Source organism: Dendrobates tinctorius, unplaced genomic scaffold, assembly GCF_039654945.1.
Source record: "Dendrobates tinctorius isolate UK_male_01 unplaced genomic scaffold, ASM3965494v1 ptg000165l, whole genome shotgun sequence".
NCBI classification, from domain to species: domain Eukaryota; kingdom Metazoa; phylum Chordata; class Amphibia; order Anura; family Dendrobatidae; genus Dendrobates; species Dendrobates tinctorius.
In genome coordinates, this window is record NW_027361832.1 from 33,106,334 (window position 1) to 33,113,542 (window position 7,209).

Here is a 7,209-nt window from a genome sequence, read left to right on the forward strand (position 1 = left end):
TTTTCACACCTGTGCCATCGAGCCTGTGACATAGCGCTGTGATATTCAGTGGGCCTCACACAATCCAAGTGTCCAGTGTCCACAAGTGTCTGCAGAAATTCAAAATCTCCCAGAAATTCAAAATCTCCCTTATCCTGTAGTCACTTTTTTCACACCTGTGCCATCGAGCCTGTGACATAGTGCTGTGATATTCAGTGGGCCTCACACAATCCAAGTGTCCAGTGTCCACAAGTGTCTGCAGAAATTCAAAATCTCCCCTGTCCTATAGACACCTTGTACCTTGTTTTACATTACTATATAGTTTGTAGGATTTTGTCTACATTTCTACCAAAAATGAGGAAGGCTGGTGGAAGAGGCCGTGGAATTGGGCGGGGGTTGGCAGCTGGTAATGATGGTGTTGGTGGTGGATCTGATGGTAGTGGCAAGAGCAAAATAGGACCGAATGCAGGAGGTGTTGAGCCTGCGTCATCGTCTGGCTCCATAAGGCTTCGAAGGCTTAGTTTTCTAGGAGTTGGCAAACTGCTTTTAACGCCAGAGCATCAGGAAAAAGATTTGTCTTACATTGCTGCCTCAGCCTCCAGCTCTATCGCCTCCTCTTCTGAAGTTGTAAAAAGAAAAAGCACTGAGTCGTCATTGGAGGCTCATGTTCATGAACCACACCTTTCCTTGTGTCCTTCACCACAACCAAGATTGAAGGATGACGCAGGCCATACTACTGATTACTCCATGGAGCTGTTTTCACATACCATGCCTGGATTATCAAGTGAAATGGTGAATTACCCAGGCCAAGATGAATCTGACATGGAGTGCACTGATGCACAGCCGCTGATAGATGATTCTGCTGGTACATTCACTCAGAGCACTACATTGTCCTCGCAGTGTACAGAGCCAGATTCTGACCCTGATGAGACTCAGGTGCCCCTTCCCGCACACTATACCACCATACACGGTGACACAGAGGAAGGTGCACATGACATTGAAGAGGAGGTGATGGATGACCCAGTTGTTGACCCAGATTGGCATCCATTGGGGGAAGAAGGTGCTGCTTCCAATAGCTCAGATGAGGAGCATTCCACAGCAGACATCAACTTCGCAACAGCTGTTATCTGGCAGGCCCGGAGCACTCCAAAGACAGGTTCCAAAAATCAAAAGAGTTGCTGGACAGCTTGTCCAGAGGGTCAAAACATCACAGCGTGCTAGGCCGCAAAATGTCTGCCAAAGTAGGAAGAGTGCAGTGTGGCACTTTTTTGAACAAAATCCTCATGATCAGGCCAAGGTTATCTGTAAGAAGTGCGCAAAGACCTTTAGCCGAGGGAAAAATCTGAAAAATTTGAATACCAGTTGCATGCTTAGACATTTAACCAGCATGCACTTGCAAGCGTGGACACAACACCAAACCTCAAGTGCCACATGTGCAACTGATCACAAAGAAGGTAGTCAGCAACGCTACATTGTTTCCCCCACTGTAAGCCCACCGGTTAGCACAGCAGCAAATGTTGAGGTGTCGTTGCAAGGCCACAGCAGTCAGGGAATCCCACTGTTATATCAACGAAATACTGAATCTAGGCCATCAGAAAGAACACCAACTCCATCACCATCATCAACCCTCTCTCAGTCCGCCCTGTCCACCGCTACTTCCACCATATGCAGCTCTCAAGTCCAGCTCACCCTCCCAGACACTATGAGTAGGTCAAGAAAGTACTCAGTCTCTCATCCGCGTACACTGGGTTTGAACACCCACATTGCCAAACTAATCTCGTTTGAGATGATGCCCTATCGGTTGGTGGAAAGCGCAGCTTTCCGCGAACTCATGGCCTATGCAGTACCACGCTATGACCTACCCAGTCGCCACTTCTTCTCTCGCAAAGCCATCCCAGCCCTCCACCATCATGTGAAAGACCGCATTGTCCATGCACTCAAGCAGTCAGTGAGTGGAAAGGTGCACCTCACAACTGATGCATGGTCCAGTCGGCATGGCCAGGGCCGTTACGTGTCCATCACTGCGCACTGGGTTAATGTGGTGGATGCAGGGTCCACAGGGGACAGCGGTGGTGGGACAGTGCTGCCTAGCTCACGGTATAGGAAACAGTTGGCTGTAGGCGTTCCACCCTCCTCCAGAAGCGAAAGCTCGTCCACAGAGCACAGTCTTACGAGCACTCCATCTGCAGCTGCCACTGTTGCACACGAGGTGTTCCCCTATCGAGCAGCTAGTGGAAAGCGTCAGCAGGCTGTGTTGCAGATGATGTGTTTTGGCGACAGACACACCGCCGAGGTGCTGGCCGAGTACTTGAAGAGACAAACTGAGTCATGGCTGGGCAGTGTACATCTTGAGGCAGGCAAGGTAGTTAGTGATAACGGACGTAATTTTGTGGCAGCCATAGCCCTTTCAAAACTCAGCCACATACCTTGCTTGGCTCACACCTTGAACCTGGTGGTGCAGTGCTTCCTCAAAAATTATCCGGAGTTAACAGCCCTGCTCCAGAAGGTGCGAAGACTGTGCGCGCACATCCGCCGGTCGCCTGTACACTCCGTTCGTATGCAGAAGCTCTAGCGATTGCTCCACCTTCCCAACCACCGCCTCATTATCGACATTGCAACAAGGTGGAACTCCACCTTGCACATGGTGGAGCGGCTGTGCGAGCAGAGGCAGGCCATAATGCATTTGTGGGAGGATACACGGCCAGGCACTTTGAGAGCAGACATGGAGTTGACAGGTGTGCAGTGGTCGAAGCTGAAAGACCTCTGTAAAGTCCTTCAGTGTTTTGAGGAATGCACACGGCTGGTAAGCGCAGACGACGCCATCCTAAGCATGAGCATCCCACTTATGCGTCTGCTCATGCAAACTTTGACGCACCTTAAGGAGCAGGCGTCTGCAGCCAATGTTGACGAGGAGGAAGAGGTGGAGGGAATCCTTGATGACATTCAGCTATTGTCTGCTCAGGGACCTCTCCTGGACGAGTTGGAGGAAGAAGAGGAGGAGGAGGATGATGATGGGGATGATTACTTAGGGGAGGAGGATGCATCTCGAGGGGCAAGTGAAAATGTTGGCGTGGCAAGGTCTGGTACAGGGTTTGTGCGTGACTGGAGGGATGTGGATTTGCCAGAAAGTGCTCCTCCAACCAGCACTCGCAGTGCATCATTGACACCGGGAACATTGGCCCACATGTCAGATTATGCCTTGCGGATCCTAAAAAGGGACCCCTGCATTGCCAAAATGATGAACGATGACGACTACTGGTTGGCCAGCATCCTGGATCCACGCTATAAAGGCAAATTACAAAACATCATGCCACAGGAGAACCTTGACCTAATATTGGCTAATAAACAAGCAACTCTGGTAAATCGGTTGCTTGAGGCATTCCCAGCACACAGCAGCGGTGATGGTTCTCACACAAGCCATACGGCCAGGGGGCAGCTTGGCAGAGGTGCTCATGGTGCACACAGCAGAAGTGGCGTTGGAGACAGGGGTTTCATGACAATGTTGTGGACTGATTTTTCAAGTACCGCTCACACAACTGGTAATACAGCATCGATGGAAAGTGACAGGAGACAGCAGTTGTCAACTATGGTTACAAACTACTTTTCCTCCCATATCGATGTTCTCCCACACAGGTCATTCCCCTTTGACTATTGGGCTGCTAAACTGGACACCTTGCCTGAATTGGCACAATATGCCTTACAGGAGCTCGCTTGCCCAGCTGCAAGTGTGCTATCGGAAAGAGTCTTCAGTGCAGCTGGATCAATCCTGACAGAAAAAAGGACCCGTCTGTCAACCCAAAATGTGGATGATCTAACCTTCATTAAAATGAACCATGCATGGGTTTCCAAGGATTTTGTCCCACCTTCCCCTGATGACACATAGGGTGACAGAAAAATGGCTTGCTTTGGTCCACCTCTTCCTGGGACTTGACCTATTTCGCCTTTTGCATCAGCTGAATGTCCAACATCAACATATGCCACTTTCTAAAACTCCCTAACTGTGCTGCCTCCCCCCCCATGGCCGGGGTCACCACCAAGCGCACGACACTGTGCGAGTGCCGTTGCCCTGGACAGGTGAGTAGGCCGACTCTTGGGCGCAGGCACTGGCACAGGGTCCCTCATAGTGCAATCAAGTGTCTCAGACGGTGGTGGTGCACACCCGCCGTCAGACACACCGCCGTACTATGAGGGGCCCAGTGCCAGTACCGACGCCCACGAGTGGGCCCCCCTTGCTTGGGCAGGGCCCCAGCATTTGCAATCTTTACCTCTCCCTGCTCCTCCGCTGTGTAGTCTGGGCCATCAAATCCATACTGGGCCTGACACCGTCTGAGCCTGCCTCCTGATGTATAGACATATCTTTTGAATGTGTACGCTATCCATACATGTTATCCGGGGATACGGTACCCTTTCTCACCTTTGTGCAATCACGTGCAAGCCATACTGGGCCTAACACTGTCTGAGCCTGCCTCCTGATGTATAAACATATCTTTTGAATGTGTACGCTATCCATACATGTTATCCGGGGATACGGTACCCTTTCTCACCTTTGTGCAATCACTTGCAAGCCATACTGGGCCTTACACCGTCTGAGCCTGCCTCCTGATGTATAGACATATCTTTTGAATGTGTACGCTATCCATACATGTTATCCGGGGATACGGTACCCTTTCTCACCTTTGTGCAATCACTTGCAAGCCATACTGGGCCTTACACCGTCTGAGCCTGCCTCCTGATGTATAGACATATCTTTTGAATGTGTACGCTATCCATACATGTTATCCGGGGATACGGTACCCTTTCTCACCTTTGTGCAATCACGTGCAAGCCATACTGGGCCTTACACCGTCTGAGCCTGCCTCCTGATGTATAGACATATCTTTTGAATGTGTACGCTATCCATACATGTTATCCGGGGATAGGGTACCCTTTCTCACCTTTGTGCAATCATTTGCAAGCCATACTGGGCCTTACACCGTCTGAGCCTGCCTCCTGATGTATAGACATATCTTTTGAATGTGTACGCTATCCATACATGTTATCCGGGGATACGGTACCCTTTCTCACCTTTGTGCAATCACTTCCAAGCCATACTGGGCCTTACACTGTCTGAGCCTGCCTCCTGATGTATAGACATAGCTTTTGAATGTGTACGCTATCCATACATGTTATCCGGGGATACGGTACCCTTTCTCACCTTTGTGCAATCACGTGTAACCCATACTGGGCGTGAGAACGGCTGGCGAGCTGTTAAGCAAGCTACAGCACCTGTGGTTTGCACACGTAAGTTTTTCATTTTTTTCAGGAATGACGGTTAGGCCTAATTCCGGAACTGCGGTTGACCTGCACTTACTGGGAAATCATCGTTCTCGAGTAATAATTGTAATTAGTGATCCCCATCACTAACGTTGTTCAGCGGGTTATCTGCACCTGTAAGCGACAAATGCTGGCCTTTTCAGTGTAGCGCACATGCAGCCACGGACATGTAAGGGCATGACACACCAGTTATTGGCCAATCTCATGTGCCAGAGCCTCACGTGTCCCTCTAGTAAGCCGGACTCGGACCGCGGGGCATGACGGAGTCTCGTTCGTTAACGGAATTAAGCTGGCAATGTGTGCATCTGTTCTGTAGCTGGCATGGTTGAGGTTGCCCGTGTTGAGTCAAATTACGCCGTAGGCTCCACTCCTGGTGGTGCCCTTCTGGACATTCCTTTAAGGTTCAGCTTTGCAACCATACTGCCCACGTAAAACAAACACTTTGCCTTCATGAACGCTGTTTGGAGGGTCATGACTCGTGGGAATAACGCCGCCCAATCAGTTAACCTGCTAGAGAGATCCTTCGTTGCTCCCAAGCATGACATCACACTCCCTAGGAGGAAGGTAATGCCACTGTGGCGACCGTACTCCTGGGGGCGACACAAGTGCACTGATGCCCAGCCACTGCTCGATGAATCTGCTGGTACATTGACCCAGACCACTACATTCCCCTCGCACGCTACCCGGCCTGAATCTGACCCTGATGAAACTCAGGTTACCCTTCCCATATACAGTTCCATCTTACACGGTGACAAAGAGGAAGCTGCAGATGAAAGTGCAGGTTCGGCCCACCCGCCATCAGACACACCACCGTACTATCAGGGGCCCTGTGCCAGTGCCATCGCCAACGAGAGGGCCCCCCCTGCTTGCTCAGGATCACAGCACTTGCAAGGTTGAAATACTGTGCAGTGAGATGGAAGATGGGGATGGCGAGGAGTCCAGACTAGTACAGGGATTCCCTAGCGAGGAGACTTATCTCATTGTGTTCAATGTTGGGACAGCAATTTTTGGGGAGAACTATACTCTGGAGAATGATAGATGGGGCCCACCATACACTGGAACATTCCAAAGGTGGACATCAGACACTGGAGCAGCATTTACAGGGCCCTTTATACACTAGAGCATTAGAAATGGGGCCCATTATGTTTGGAGCATTATTTGGGCCCATAAGACAGTGGAGCTTCATCCATGGGGACCAACATATACTGTAGCATTATGTGGAGCTCATCATATACTGTTTCAAACATTATATGGGACCAATGATTCTGTATGGAGAAATAGATGGGCCTCGTCATGAGATGTAAAAAGTGAAGTATTTTTCCTTGTACTATACCGCTATTTCTCTGCCGTATCGGAGCATGATGAGTAGTGGTATTATGTGTTAAAGGGGTGCTCTTTCTCCCAGGGCACATGAAAACCTTGAGCCAGCCCTACCCCCCCACAACTTTAGCCAAATAACCCCCATTTTTCAGTGCGTAACTTGTATTATGAAGTTATTTAAGGTTGACCAGCTTAAGTAAGAAGAATTGATGCTTTTGGCATTCAAATGAGCACAGTAGGTGTGTTTCCTGTCCTCCTCTCACTGCCGACTTTTATTCCCCATTGACTTACATTGGGTTTCGTGTTTCGGGACGACCCCGACTTTTCCCTATAATCGGCCGATCTTGCTCGACCCGACTTTTGGAAAAGTCGCATTTCACAAAATGAAACTCGACCATAAAAAACCAAAAGTCGCTCAACTTTAATCTTCACAGTTGCAAGCCATGCAAAGCAAAATATAGTATGCCAAGAAATAGCAGCAGGTAGGATACTCCATACAGCTTATTAGGCATGCAACCTACCCTGCTGTTGCACCATTCCAGTGCGAACCTGTGAGTATTTGTCGGTGCCGGTCTGTTGCTGTGGTCCAAGAAAGCA